Raw genomic sequence first — 16,938 nt, 5'->3', positions numbered from 1 at the left:
GGCATTAGGGAGGCAACCCTAAACCCCAAAATGAATCCCTAAACCAGTCTCCATAATAAGCACAGCTCCACAGTAGATTTCAGTCCATTTTACATCTTTGTATTAAGCATCATCTTTTTAATGTGTTCTTTAAAAATATTTGTTTTATGTTAATCAGTCATCTACAATACACTCTATTTCTTTCTGCAGTCATAATCAGATTTAGAGAGCAGGAGAGTACTGATAGAATGAATGAGAATGGAGTGGTTTAGGGTCCAGGCAAGATCTATCCTCAACAGAATGATAGTGCAAAAAAGCAGGGAGGGTAGGGAGGGCAAAAAGAGTAAACTTTCCATACTTCATATTGGGGCTAAGTAAGAGCACTGAAAATAAATTCCAATAAAGCCAGTCTTCAGATTTGGTGGAAGGGGTATATATCACACTTGCTTAGTGATTGGTCCTACCAATAAAGTCCAGTTAGTGATGGACAGAAGTACATGCCCAGCGAGTTATTCATGACGCAAATTTCTGTAGATGCATAGTATAGCACATTGCATGGGACTCAGGAGAAAGCAAAACTAAATTGTACAAGTACATATTGAGGGCTGGAGGTATTAACAGATGGGATTTTCTGGTTATCTAAATTCCAAAGTAACTGAAGAATAATCAGATTTTAAAAATTGACATTGAGAGGTGCCTAGGTGGCTCAATTGGTTAGACATCTGCCTTTGGCTCAGGTCATGATTCTAGGGTCTTGGGAATGAGCCCCACATCAGGCTCCCTGCTCAGCGCAGAGTCTACTTCTCTCTCCTTCTGCCCCATCTTCTTGTGCTCTCTCTCACATTCTCTCTCAAATAAATAAATAAAATCTTAAAAAGATAGAAAATCACATCGAAACTATGTATTTCATTATTTCCCTAATAATGTTTAAAAATTTTTTGGATAGGGATCCCTGGGTGGCGCAGCGGTTTAGCGCTTGCCTTTGGCCCAGGGCGCGATCCTGGAGACCCGGGATCGAATCCCACATCGGGCTCCCGGTGCATGGAGCCTGCTTCTCCCTCTGCCTGTGTCTCTGCCTCTCTCTCTCTGTGTGTGTGACTATCATAAATAAATAAAAATTTAAAAAAAATTTTTTTTTTGGATAGAAGCAGTATAGTTTGAAGAATATTGTCTGTAAATCTAGACATCTGGGTATATCCCACATTTTCCATCTAATTCATTGTAGGACCCTAGGTATTTTGACCTTTCATTAATTTATTCACTAATTACTAAGAATATAATGTTTTCTAGAGCTAAAATAGTGAATAGAAATTGACAGTGGCCCTGCCACCATGAGACTAATAGCCTAAAGGTAAAAGCCTGACTCTGTGAAGTACAAAGATACGTATAAGAAGCCATGAGACAGTATAATTTGTTTTTGACCTGGTAGAGATGGGTGAATAGTTAGCAATATTTCCCATCTCTGGCCTATGCAGTATAAATGATGTGGCCATAATTTTATCCTTTGCCCTCAGGGTGACTAGATAGGACTTAGGCTGGATAAAGATCCAGAGACAATTACCCCAACTGTAAGCACTCTCCTTTTTTTACTTTAGTGTTTTTGACTGTTCATTTGCTCATTTTATCATTTTCTAGTTATACCATGATGTGGAAGTGTTTGGAAACAAGAGAGATCTCAGTAACGACCAAGCATTGACTAGATCAAGAGAGGCATTGAGGGTAGGTTCTAAGCAGAGTATGTTGCTGGTCTGGCAGCCAGGTGATTAGGGATTTTCCAAGAACAATGGAAAGCCAGCATGACAGCAATGCAAAGTAAAGGGTACCAAAGAATGGAAGGAAGAGGAGAAGATGTGGCAGCCTAAGGAAGCAGGGTCTTGTGGTAGTCACCCTGGAGGCATTGGCCTCAGTGCAAGGGTAAGCATTTCATACAAGGGCATTTGGTAAAGACTCCTTGAACTTTCCACAGCCTCATAACCATTGGATGTTGTGAGTTCAAGTGCCAGCTAAGCTAGAAGTAACTTTGCAATTTTGTTCAACTTGATAATATCTTTATTCCTCAGTTTCCTCACCTCAAAAACTGAAATTTTAAATCCATTTTCTCTAAATATAGCTCTACAGTTCTTTTTTTTAAGATTTTATTTATTCACAGAGACAGAGAGAGAGGCAGAGACATAGGCAGAGGGAAAAGCAGGCTCCATGCGGGGAGCCTGATGTGGGACTCTGATCCCAGGGCCCCAAGATCATGACCTAAGCTGAAGACAGATGTTCAACCTCTGAGTCACCAGGCTGTCCCTAAATCTAGTTCTATAATTCTTACTATCAGAGTTGATAGAGATTCCAAAGGTGCAGAGGATTCATCTGGTAGATAATCCCCTAATATATCAGAACATTGGCTTTTTTAATTGTTTTTTCATTTTCATTCCCTACATACAATAAATAATTGTGTTATTTGATTCAATAAAACAACAATAAAGTAGAATTTTTAAGTATGTTTTATTGATTCAATAAAACAACAAAGTAGAATTTTTAAGTATATTTTATTTATTTATTTGACACACGCACACACAGAGAACAAGCAGGAGAGCTACAGAGGGAGAGGGAGAAGCAGGCAACCTGTTGAGCAGGGAACCCAACATGGGGCTTGATCCCAGGATTCTGGGATCATGACCTGAGCTGAAGGCAGACGCTTAACCAACTAAGCCACCCAGGTGCCCCAAGGAGAATCTTTTTGTGGCCATAAGATGTAATTATTAATGAGAATAGACAAATGTCTAGGTTTTAGTAGAAGCTTTATCTGTAGATAAGCAAATCCATACAATTTCTCAAACTTCTTAAAATATAGAAATATAGGGAGAAATTCCATATGGAACATCTCTTTTCAAGTGTTTAAAAAGTAAAGCAAAAAACTCTATTAAAGCAATTATAGACAGATGAAGAAGATGCAGCCACTCAAGGTTCTAGAAGGAAAATTGTAGCCTGGATTTTCATGATCACCAGCCAGCCCCTTGAGCTTCATATGTGTGGAGTAGAGCTGGGTTATGATCAGTGATGATTTATGTCAGATCCTCAGTTGGATATGTATAAGCTGAAGGTATTTCTAGTCTCCTGAATTATAAGAAACCCTTGACTAAATCGAACCATTGGGAACTTAAAAAAATCAGATGTGGGGAAGAGATAATACATTGGTAAAGCTTTATGTAAATCATTTGGTCATTCAGAAGTGAGGACCTTTCAATTACTGTGTAGCTTATGTCCAAGTGTGCCCTCAATAGCTTTGGTGGTAATGCCCTTTTATTTTCATGTTACAGGAAGAACAAAAAGTCATGCTAGTGATTCTATTAGGAAAAAAAAATATATTTGTTTACCTCTTACTCCATGCTGGAAATAGCTATAGTTAACTGGAAAACTTACCTACATCATTAATTTGTTTAACATTTCATTTGTCAAAGCACTTATCATATGCTACATGTTTGATGTTGACAGTCAAGGTAGAAAGAATTTCTACCCTCATGAAGTTTACAATCTGAGTACTTGGCTTGGAAACTAGTGCATGTCAGAGCATATAAAAGGGAATCCTAGCTTGCTCTTAGAAGCCAGGAAAAACTTGAAACTATCTTTGAGGGTAGATCTTAGTAAAAGTCCAGGAACAATGCCTGAGAACTTAGTTAGAAAAAGTTTCAACTTCCTGGCAATTGTGGGGAGCCAATATCAATCTTGAACTTTCTTCTTCACTTCAAGAATATCATCCCACACGCAAGCTTTACCAAGCTTTGACAGTGAGAACTTTACTCGCAGCACTTTAAAAAAATCTCCTGGGTATCTCCACATATATTTCAGCCTCAGCACCATTAAGGGATTGGACATGAATATTCTTTAAACCTTTGATCATTTCAAGAGGGTAGAACGGGATAGGAGGAGTCTTTCATGCTGGAAATTCTTATGTCATTGTCCAATGTAATACATAACACACCTGTCATCTTCACAGGAAAAAGCCCGGTTGCCTTTTAAAAATTCAGCCCTAAGGGTCTCTCCTGTGATATGTGACCTAGAAGACAGATAACTAGGAGGATTCTTTGAGTGAAGGAATCCTGGGTTTTATTGCTTTCGGATGTAACCACCTCCAGAGCTGTGGAAGAAGTTGCTATTTAATTAGAGAGATTAAACCAGGAATGTACTTTTCTCCTAACAAAAGAAAAAGACAGGGGGCTCAGGGGAGTTCTGGGTGTGTATATCTTGTCCAGAAGGCAGGTTTTGCTTCTTTAAAATGACTCATCCATATGTCTGGATCTGGACTTTCTATATTCACTTAATTTTACTCATACTTAGGAATAACTGTCCACTGTCCGGAAAACAGTGGGCACATTTACTTACCTGTCCTCAGTGATGTGGTTTGGTTTATAACAGAAGGCCTCTAGATGGCTTAACAGAACAACCATGACACAAGTACCTGTTTATATAAACTGGGGTAGAAAAAAAGATTATTTTTATGGGATTTGGGGAGTTTACAGAAGGATTTATATGTGAGAAATATATTATCCCTTGGCACCTGTTTTTCATCATTGGAGTAAGAAGTGGTGTACAGATTTGATACATAGGGGTCATTGGTGAGAATGAGACAAACGGTTTATTTAGGAGTAGCCATATCAAGGGGTTTGCAGTGTACTCAGAAGGCCACAGAGACCCCTTCATGTTTTTTGAACAAGAGATAGCCATATTCCAGCTTTGTTTTCATAAAATCACAATGACAAGATTTGAGTCAAAATCTGATACAATGGATCTGAGCACACTTCCATATTGTTAGTATATAAATGAGATCCTTATGCTGATTGGAATTTCAGTGTAGCCCAGATGGTCTGGAGAGAACTCAAATGACAGTAAATATAACTGTAATGGCCACCATGTTGCTACATTAGACAGATTTAACCCCTGTTCACTGTGACCAGTGCAGCTCCTAATCATGTGCAAACAATTCTACACAGCATTTCAACTAAAAATCCAATTTTAACATTATTCAAGGCTTCTCACCAGGTAACCTTGTCTTATCCCTTTAACCTCAGCTATGGCCTCTGCCCTTACTGTATCGATGGTCCAGTTCTAATGAAATTTTTGCTGTCATTTTAATTCATGTGTACTTTCAGACTCCCATGGCTTTTCACACAGTGTTCGTTTGGCTCAGAATTCTTTTTTTTTTTTTCTCTTCTATTATCAAACTCCAGCTTATCTTTAGGATTCAGTTCAAAGGCTACTTCCATTTTAAAGAATACCTCTGGCTCTTAATTAGGCTTACTACTGCTTCCACACAACCATGTTTGTATCTAATTTTATCATTTCATTCATTTAGCAGATATTTTTTAAGCAACCATTACATGTCAGATACACTATTACCACCACTTGGGATACCATGGTGAGCACATAATACTCCAGTGAAATTTTTCGTATATTACTTCCCCACTAGACTATGGATATCTTAATGATGGACCCTAGTCAAAATCATCCCTATGTCCCAGGGACCTAACATTTAATAAAGTTCTTAGTAATTACCTAATTTATAATCAATTTATAAATTAATTAAATAAGTATATTTTTATGGGCTCCTGATTCTGAGCATATTAATATCAAACTACCATCCTCTAATGCACTTTACGTTTCAGAGGGTTTGTAAAATCATTTGTTCATTAAGTAAGTTTTGAGTGCATAATCCAGATCTTTCCATTTATCCCTTATTTCTTCAAAAACCTTGCTTGTTCCTTGTATTCTAGGCCATTTCCTTTGGAGTCAGCTGTTACGAGCCATTTTTTTTCTTTTTCCAGGTAAATGAAGCAGAAATAAGGGATGAAGGAAGGACTTTTGAAGGTTACATATTTCCATTGTAGTGTGGAGCTACAAGGAATTGTGAATCATATCATAGAAGATTCAGATTTCAGGTTGAACTAATTGGGGCTCATAGAATTGGGGGATTTTGAAAAGATTTTGCAGGTTACTGAACCCCACATTTTTACCACAGACTTCTTTTCATCCCTAACAAGGTTTTTATGCTCCATTTGAATGCTTCCAGTGAGGTAGATGTCAAGATATTTTAAAGCATCTTAATGTTTTTAAAGTTGTTTTTATATTAATTCAATCTGTCTTATAACTTCTGGTGCTGGGAAATCATTAGAATAAGTAATAATTAATACGTATCAAGTTGCAGAGTTTTTTAGGGAAATCTGAACTCTCCCCTTAGAAAAAGATTATTGAGATAAACTTCAAAGTTGGGGTGCCAAAAGTAGGCTGAGTACCTACCCTATTTTTGCTTCTATGTGACCCAAAGTAAGGGACAGAGGCTAATAGTCCGTAAAGCAGTCAGGGACTCCCTGTGCAAGTTTCTGCTCTGTTGTACTGCTAGAAGCTCTAACTTACTCCCTTTGGTAATTAACTTGCCTGTTTTATCTTGACCATTGACAAGTTTTACTTTCCTAGTTTGTGTCAGTTAATCAACACTTACAGAATGCCTGCTGTGACAGAGCTCTGTTCTGGGCTCAGTGGAAATAATAGCCAACACTGACCATGGAAGTCACAGCTCTTTTTTTTCAGAGTCTTGCATTAAAGAGAAAGAAAGGAAGAATATAGAACACGACATCCAATTTCTCATTCTTAGTCTTCTTTGAATCTTTATATGAACCATTCTGCTGAGGTCAACAATATATCGTTTCTGGAAATCTCGGGGGCTTAGGTTACAGATATTTTAATTAAATATTCTTTAAGATACAACCATACTATCATTTCCCATTGTACACATGCATATATGACTGAATATTTTAACCATAGAGAAAAAGCCAGGTATCTGACCATATTGACTTTAGACCCTGAATTTGTCACTCAACAGGGATTATATCTGGCTGTATCAGAATCCTTAAGCCAGTGGCCACAGATCCATATTATGTCTCCAGTTGGGTTTTGTGCTTTAGTCCTCCACCAAGTTATAGGCCAATTAATATGCATGGTAAAATTTTGAGAGTGAGGATGTTCGTGGCTTTTATCAGAAAATAAAAGCTAAGTAATAGGAGCTGCACAGATCCATGACAACAGAAGGTGAACATGAACAGCACCTTCTGTATTTCCAATAATTGCTTATACAAGTAAGTAGTTCTTTCTTTATTGTGGCTTTTTTTTCCTTTGTACCTAAAATGCAGAATAACACAATAAAGCAAAATGAATACATAATAACAATTACAGGAATAATAACAAACTTTTTGTGGAGTTATCTGTCTATTCACAACACTATGAGGATGTTAGGGGGAAAACAGACTTATTTTTTTTTAAGGATTTTATTTATTTATTCATGAGAGACACACAGAGACAGAGGCAGAGACACAGGCAGAGGGAGAAGCAGGCTCCATGCAGGGAGCCTGACGTGGGACTTGAACCCGGGTGTCCAGGATCACACCCTGGGCCACAGGCGGCGCTAAACCGCTGAGCCACCCAGGCTGCTCCGGAAAACAGACTTATTAAAACACAGCTGAGTATTTGTAAAATATAAACAAATACTCAGATTTTTAAAACATAAATCATTATTCAGTTGAAGTTAAATTCAGGATCACTGTATGTTCAGTATTGATCAGATGGTATCCTATCGTTATTATTTACCAGATGAATATAAATGTAGATCTTTAAATGAAGCAAAAAAGTAGAAAATAAAAATAATATGAAGTTGTTGTTAAAAACAGTGACCATATAGGGCAACTATCAAAGCTCTGCTTGATAGATTTTTTTTTTTCAATGTTTCATTATTTCTGGGGCCTGTCAGTTGCTCTGGGGAGAGAAACAGTGTGCTGTTATGAGTTTCCCCGAGGAGGGGGAAAAAAAGGCAGTTAAAAGGCTTTTGAGTTCAACAAATGTGTCCTGAGAGCCAAATGCAACAGGGGTGAAATCCTAGCTAAAACCCGTGGGGAATAATTTGTTGTTAGCAGCATCTGGAAAGGAAGTGTGACAACGGCTGCGGAGTTTTGTTTAGAGAACAAATGGAGGAAAAGGAACTTTAAAAAGGTAGATTTGAAGACAGGAGTGTGGGGGGAGAAAGTGATGGAGGCCTTGAATGAGTTTGGGGATTTAGGAAGGAGATTTAATAGACTGAATAGCAGGTCACCACTAAAGAAGTGAAAACCTGAGCGAGAGATATTAGTAAGAGCACACTGTGTTAGTGCATGGGCTTCAAACCTAAAAGGAAACTCAAATTAAATAGTTTATTATTCCTCTGGCTGCTCTTACCACTAATAATGTGTTCACCCTCAAGAACTGAGTATTTTGAAAATTTATATTAATCATGGAGACCAGTGTTTGCACTTATCCATGGGTAGTCTATTGTCGAAGCCGCCTCAGTAGTCACACTGCTGCTGCTTCTCTGGAGCAAACCAGAGAAGGTGACCTATGTGTTAGACCCTATGGCAAGGGGCCCAAGGACCTTGACCCTGCAGTGCCACCTGAGCGCATGCTGAGATAGAGCCTGCTGTGCTCTCGTAGACTGCACGTTCAGCTGCCAGAGCCTTGCCCTGGGCCCTTTGTTGTGGGAACAATATTTTAATTACAGGAATAGGGCATCATAAAAGCCACAAAAACTGAGGCAGGGAATGTTCTAAGTAGTCTGTGGCCACCTTCCTACTCTTGCCTTTTCTTCCTACATCCCTCACTTTTTTTCCACAAACTGTTCAGAGTCTTGGGCAGATGGAGAAGGCAAGAACCTGTGACTATGATGTGGTCCCACTGTGTCCATGGTCATATCTCAGGGGTGCAGTCAGGCTGCTTGGGGCTTGATGCATGGCTTTGTAGGCCAATTTGATAAGTTATTTTGTCCCAGTCTGAAAGGCTCTCACTTACTTTCTAATCTGTGGAATTAATAGTAGTAAAGAGAGAGGGAAATTAGAATACACTCAAAGTTAGCTTTTAGGTTTTTGTAAACCCCTCACCTACCATTTCATCTCTCCCTAACTTTGGAGCATTTGGGCAGCTCTCTACTTCAGGTCCATCTAATGCCTACTGATAAGAGACTCTCCAGAATGCTTTACCTGAACTGGAACTAGGTTGGTACTAGCCCTCTTATGAATATTTGAATATCGCAGGAAGGTTTCATCCCAATTATAGTTACCATTTATTGTGAGGATAACAATGGGCTATGAAACCATGAGGGATGAACAATGGATACTGTTTTAGAAATCTAAGGAGCCTTCAGAGAGGAGAGGGTATTAGATCTAGAACTTGGGGAATTTCTTGTAATACATCAGGCAGAAAAGGGTTGTAAGAAAATGCAGGTGCATTAGCATTCACTGCCTACATGGACCCTGGGGTATGAAGACCTGGTTTTGAATGTGAATCTCCCACTTGCTGTCTGTGAGACTCCAGGCAAATCACTAAACTTCCCAGTTCCTGAGTTCCTTTATCTGTAAAATGGGTTGTTGCAGGGAATAAATGAGCTAATATATGTACAGTATTTAGAGTCAGAGTCATAAGTCTCACCACATGTGTTAAATATTACTGTTTTATCAGCATTATTATTATTATTGTATCCCTGATGTTGTATAAAGTCTATACACTGCTTATTTTATCTGAACAATGTCTTGTGGTGTGTATTTCTACTTATCATCCAGTTTATACATTAGCAAGAGGGAGAGCAGGTGTTTGGACTTGGGTCTGTTTCTGGATCCTATGCTTTCCTTACTATGCACATATTTCAAAGATGTTAAGTTATAATATCAAAACTTCTATTATGTTGGTAGATGACAGAAGATATTCTAGATATCTAGTAAGATTGTAGATAACTAATATCTTTTTGTTTTATTAAAATTTATTTATAATTTAATGTAAATATTTATATATTCATATTTAAATTATATATTTATATTTAAATAATATATTCATATTTATATATTTATTTATATAAATTTATATGTATATACCTATACATATTTATATGTTCCCATTTTTATAAATATAAATATTTATATACAATTAATTTATTTTATTTAATTAATTAATTAATTAATTTATTTATTTATTTATTCATGATAGACATAGAGAGAGAGAGAGAGGCAGAGACACAGGAGGAGGGATAAGCAGGCCCATGCCGGGAGCCTGACATGGGACTCGATCCCGGGACTCCAGGATCACGCCCTAGACCAAAGGCAGACGCGAAACCGCTGAGCCACCCAATTTATTAAATTTCTTTTAATTACTTACTTTGATGCCACGTGTTATACAAAACCATCAACATTTAATTTTACTATAAAAAGAACCCTGTAAATTATCTTTGATTATTATCCTGTTTGACAGATAGTGTCTAAGATTTAGTGAGTTGTTTTTTGTTGTTGTTGTTGTTGTTGTTTTTGCTTACATATGGTTACAAAGCCAAGTAAGTGACAAAGGTGGAATTTACAGCCCTATACAGAGCCCAAATTGTTACCAGTGTCTGCTGTAGAAAAAGACAACTTCTACATGTTCACAAGGCAATGCTTGAACAGGATAAAAATTTTTTTAACAATTTTTTTTTGGGATCCCTGGGTGGCGCAGCGGTTTGGCGCCTGCCTTTGGCCCAGGGCGCGATACATTTGTAGCACTGATCTGATTTCTCCTTCATTACATATCTTTGAGACATTAGCATTATTCCCATTTGAGACTTTGGGAAACTGAGGAACAGAAAATGCAAATGACTTGTCAAAAAATGAAGATATGACCCAAATCATTTGATGTGTCCTTCTAATATTTTAGCATTCATGCTGATCCACTTCTAGGAAGTATAGAAGAAAGAAAGAAAGAAAGAAAGAAAGAAAGAAAGAAAGAAAGAAAGAAAGAAAAGAGAAAGAAAGAAAGAAAGAAAGAAAGAAAGAAAGAAAGAAAAAGAAAGAAAAAGAAAGAAAGAAGAAAGAAAAGAAAGAAAGAAAAAGAAAGAAAAGAAAAAAAGAAAGAAAAGAAAAGAAAAAAAGAAGAAAAAAGAAAAGAAGGAAGGAGGCATTTCTTTCCCTTACTCCTCCACCAGTAGTTCCCAATAAGTGGCTTAGATTTACAGTGTGTGTATATGGGTGCAGCAGGCAAACCATGTGGTAGAATAATAGAATAATAAAAATCTCTTTTAATTATTCTCATTTTTAAATTTAATGCTTTCAGGGTGCCTGGGTGGCTCAGTTGGCTAAGCATCTGCCTTTGGCTCAGATCATGATCCCAGGATTGAGTCCCACATGAGGCTCCCTGCTCAGTGGGAAGCCTGCTTCTCCCTCTCCCTCTGCCTGCCGTTCCCCTTCTTGTGCTGTCTCTCTCTGTGTCAAATAAATAAACTCTTTTTAGAAAATAATTTAATGCTTTCATTTAGCAAATATACTTTGGGAAGTTGCTCCATACCAGCCAGAGTTTAGTTGCAGAAATGAGTATATGTGATGGTCAAGGCCTCTCATCTCAAGGATTTGAAAATCCATTAGTAAATCGGATACAAGTACAAATCACAATGACACAATATCATTCTAGAAGTCTCAAGCAGGGCTATGAAACCATGAGGGATGAACAATGGATACTGTTTTAGAAATCTAGGGAGCCTTCAGAGAGGAGAGGGTATTAGATCTAGAACTTGGGGAATTTCTTGTAATACGTCAGGCAGAAAAGGGTTGTAAGGAAATGCAGGTGTCATTAATAGTACATGCAAAGAAAGGCCCAGGTGCATGACCATTACCCAGGTCATCTGTCCTAATTAGAAAGAGTTCAATGATACTAGTGTTTGGAATCACATGATCATAGCCAACCCTATATGGTTACTCTACGCTTAATAAACTGCCTTGAGAATAATAGTACAGACCTGCATTTTCAAGATAATATCCTGTTCTGTATTCCTGACTTGCTACTAATGGGCTGTTTGGCCTTAAGGTAGTCATTTTACAACTTAGGCCCAGTTTCATCATCTGTAAAACAAGAGAGTTGGTTTAAGTGTTATTATTTTAAGATTGGTGTAAAATCCTCCAAATGATGACAGAAGCATTTCTTCCCCCACTAGATTCTGTGGGTGAGTATATGATCATTGGATCCAGGTGTTTTTATAATTATGATAAATCGAACAAATACTGAATGCTCAGTGGCCTTCAAAATTCGGTTTACCACCTGTTTGTTAGGCTGCCCTTCTGATAGTGGTGGGAGAAACCAATCACCCACTGACCCACTTCTGCTTCCTTAGATATTTCAGACATAGAATTTTGTGAAATTCTAATACATGTGTTGTGTATATGAGCATATATATACACACATGTATATATTTGTATATATATTATATATAGCATATAAATACACAATTTCTTGATGTCCTATGGAAGAATGAATTACTCTAAGGTAAAGAAGATCATGACACAAAACTAAAGATTTGCAGTTCCTGAGGTAAAAGAGACTCCCATGCCAAGTAAAGGAGGCAAAGAGCCTATGATGTTTGGGACAAATGAGAAACCAAGAAGAAGTGTATTAGAAGAATAGATAGTTGAAGATCAAGCTACATTGCCCTATTCCAAAAAGGAGAGCACATCTAAAATAGATGTTTTGGGGGTAAGTTGATTCAGTTTATGGTAATCCAGTTTCATTTTCCAGACCCTGCTGGCGTTTGCCCTAACCACAGTAAAAAATAAATGGGGAAGCTTAATAATTTTTTGGCAATTATTTATTGAAGATTTAATCGACACCAATTGTATCTTTTCCCAGTATCACATGCTTGTCACTCAGTGTTATCAAGAAATAACAACAGAGCCTCTGAATGAGTGCCAGAGATATTAGTCATTTTAGGGTGATACTAAATTGCAGAAAGCCAAGAAGAAATAAGAAGTTTACCTTGAACCAAATAACCTGACATCTCACTCCCGTTCTTCCTTTTCATTTCCCTCCATAACATTGCCACCACTACTACTATCACTATCTTGACAAGAGCACTGGGAAAGGTACATTCACAGAGAGAATAAGTATATTCAAATAAATGTGCATTGTTTTCAGGATATTTGGCCTTCACTGCTTACTCAAGAGAACACCCTCTTTTTAATTAGGCTAAATATATCTAGATTTCAAAACCTAGATCTAAACAGCTTTAAAGTCTACACTTTATAATCCCAACCAAAACCTAGTTCTGCATTTAAATCATATAACTGCAGCTGAAGAGAAGTACATGTAGTCAATACTCCTGGGAGAAAAAAATCCAGACCCCCTACCCTCCCACCCCCCCCAAAAAAAGACAGGACATTTACTACTGTGGCTACATTAGACTAGCCAATGTGGCCCAGCAGGCTTTTTAGAAAAATGAGTCCTTATTTCCCAATGAGTAGATATGGTAGACTTTTAGGGAAGGCAGCCCTTGAGCAGGATCTTGAAGAAGGAGTATGAATTGAGAAGTAGAAGAGAATAGAAAATTCTAAGCAAGTAGAACACCAAGAGAAAGGCACAGAGTGGCCACACTCTAGCAATTTCCAGGACACAGAAAATAGTTTAATTTGGCTACAGCAAAGGGTTTATGGAGGGCAAAGTAAGAACAAAGGTAATAGAAGTCCATGGCATTTTTGGGCCAGAAGAAACAACACAGTTAAAGTTCCCCCTTGAAGAAGATTAATATGAGAGCAAAGTGTCAGATGAATAGAACTTCACAGTGGTTGGAAGTAGGTTTACCGGTCAGGAAACCACTGAAAGGACACAAGTAAAAAAAAGAAGTAATAATGTTACTCAAGTGGTTAAAATGGAAAACAGACAATAAGTGGGAAATATTTTAGGAAGGCTGAAAGTATTGGAGACAGAGTTATAGATAAGGAGAAGGAAAAAATCAAAATGATACAAAGATGATAGTTTACATCTGAGATCCTGGAAGGAGTGTTATACCATTACATAGAGAATATGTAAGCAAGAAAAAGTTTGCAGGTAAAATTATATATCCACTTTTAAGTATATTGAGTTGAAAAAGTTTGCAAAGCATCCTAGATAAAGAGTTCTTGTGGAATATTAGAGATGTAGTTCAATAAATAGCTTAGAGTTGTAGCATTTCCCATAGCGGTGATTTTAAATTTACAAGAATGGATTATATTTTTTATATAGTCTGTTCAGAAAGACAAAAATTGGAATGGGGGTAGATATTTAGGAAATGTATACATTAAAGCATAAGAAGAAACAGAGAAAGAAAGGGGATACAAACAAGAATGTCAGAGAAAGAAATAAAAAAATATGAATTAATAGATTTAGATTTTTAAGGGCACAAGAAGATAATGATGGCAAATTAGAAAAAAAAATATTTTATACCTAAGAGTATTGTAAGCTTAAAAAAACAAACAGTGAGTGCCTTGAATAGTCAGATTGTGAGACATAAAGAAATCTGTGGTCAGTAATCAGTGCAATGTGTGATATGATCAGTCATCTGTCTGCAGAGGGCCTAACAGTATGGAGATTGGGTAATTTCCCAACACCAGTAATCTGTATTTCTCTTCACTTTGTGCATCTGATTTTAATTGAGTTTGGGTCCATACTCTTCTAAAGTGATGAACAATAGCAGCATAGGACTAATTCCTAAAATACTTTAAAATCTTACCAAAAATTATATGGGCTAGAGAATAAAATATGCTTCAGGCTGCATCCACAGGATGCCAACATAGAGGTCAGTTACCCCTATTTGTCAGAACTCTGGGTTCTAAGTGTAGAAAGCAATAAATTTATTAGATATTATCAAGATAAAACAAGTTGATTTATTAAAGTCTTTTCTCTGTTTTCAAAAAATATTGCTCTTTTTCTTGCATACCTTATTGATGATTTAAACAGCTGGATTCAAACACATTTCAGCATCAGTAGGACATTGATTGCAGAGCAAAGGTGATGAGCATAGTGATGGTGATGGTGATAATTGCTACAATTTCAGGGGCACCTACCATGTTTCAGGTGGTTGATGAGATGATTTATGCATGTTATTCTCATATCCTACTTGGAGAGGAGCAAGGATGCTATGCTTTTTCCAGAAAGCTTGTATTTGGTGGGGCCATCTCCCTCTGAGCTCATTAGTCTTCAACAAGCATGGCATAGTAATGCTATTTAGCACTTCCCATCTTCAAAGTACTTGGCAAATATTAGCTAATTAGTTCTTCAAACACTCGTGAGAGTTTTCTAAGTATGTATTATTGTTCTTATTACCTCATCACAAATGGAGGCCAGCCATCTACATGACTTTTCAAGGAAGTAGAAGGTGTCATTGGTTAGCCAAGAATCTAAGTCAGAAATACTTATTTTGGGCAGCCCCGGTGGCCCAGTGACTTAGCACCGCCTTCAGCCCAGGGCATGATCCTGGAGACTTGGGATCAAATCCTGCATCGGGCTCCCTGCATGGAGCCTGCTTCTCCCTCTGCCTGTGTATCTGCCTCTCTCTCTCTCTCTCTCTCTCTCTCTCTCTCTGTCTCTCATGAATAAATAAGTAAAATCTTTAAAAAAAAATTTGTTTTGATGCTTTCTTCTGGCCCCAGGACTATATGTCTCATTTTTTTTTATGGAAAACATTAATTAATATAACTAGTCATATAAAATTTTTAAAGTATACCTGAAATATAATAAAATTTTAATTTATTTCATAGCCATTACAAAGCTCCTCTCTTTTTCCCCTTCATCCAACACACAAGGTGGAAATTATGTTATTTGATGGTTTTGTTTTTAACTGATGATTTAGGCATCACTAGGTTTTCATACAGAATAATCTCTTCATCGGAGGCCATGGAGGCTCTCTATCATCTCCTTACTAACTAGGTCTTGTCTCTATCACTCTACTCCAGTTTTGATTCAGTAAAGGATTCAATGAAGGACACGTTTATAGTGAAGGATACTGTGGCTTCCAATCCTTAGTAAGCTTGATTCACTTTTTACTCTTAAGACAACATACCTGAGTTTTACATAACTTTTAAGCTGCATGTCAAGTTTCCTCCTTTTCACATATCTGATCAAATTAAACTTCATATTTTTTTTCCTAAATTTGCCTCAAGATTTCCATTCCCATTGTAATTTTTAAAAATATTTTATTTATTTATTCATGAGAGACAGAAAGAGAGAGAGAGAGAGAGAGAGAGAGAGAGGCACAGAGACATAGGCAGAGAGAGAAGCAGGCTCCATGCACTGAGCCTGACATGGGACTCGATCCTGGAACTCCAGGATCACACCCTGAGCTAAAGGCAGACACTTAACCGCTCAGCCACCCAGGCATCCCCCCATTGTAATTTCTTAAACTTCATTCCAAGTTTATTTTTGCATCTCTCAGTTTGATATCAACTTCAAAATAGAGTTAACATGTCAGCTCTTCTTGATTTTCTTCTCTCATTGTTGCTGGTTTTCTCCAGGTTGTCTGAGCCCCAAACCTTGGATTTACTATTTCCTGTATGTTCTCTTAAACATCCACAAAAAAGAAAAACAGTATCAAACATTCTCATTATAACTTGGGGGTATATATAGTCTCTTCCTTCCTTTATGATTTCTAGGCTACACGCTCAATACAAACCTGTCATAATAGGTTTCTAGTTTGCATTCACAAGCTTTACCATGGTTAAGTGATCAATCTTATATATAACCTAACTGGCATAATACTGTGTTATTCTAGCAGATTCCAGTGGAGGTGAGCCAGAGTAGTGTAGGAATTGACTGACTTCCTGTGGAAACTAATAAAACTAATGAAATCAACTGGCATCTGAAAGCTCCTCAGCTTCCAACATCACCTCCATGCTGGGGCTTCTGCCCTCTAACATTCTGGGGGTAGAATCCAGCAATATAGAATTCTAACAGATATAAAATAAAAATTAAAAATAAAAACAAGAAACAACAAACAAAACACAAACCAAGACAAACTACCACTACCACCATCACTAACAAAACCATGGAGTCAGAAACATGGAAGTTCTGTCCCAGAAAACTCCCTGGGGTACATTAGCAGGATCCATCTCCTGAGAAAGAGAATTCTCCAGAGTTAGGCAG

Source organism: Vulpes vulpes, chromosome 13 (genome assembly GCF_048418805.1).
Source record: "Vulpes vulpes isolate BD-2025 chromosome 13, VulVul3, whole genome shotgun sequence".
Classification (NCBI taxonomy): Eukaryota; Metazoa; Chordata; class Mammalia; order Carnivora; family Canidae; genus Vulpes; species Vulpes vulpes.
Note: the sequence above shows the minus strand (reverse complement) of the source record.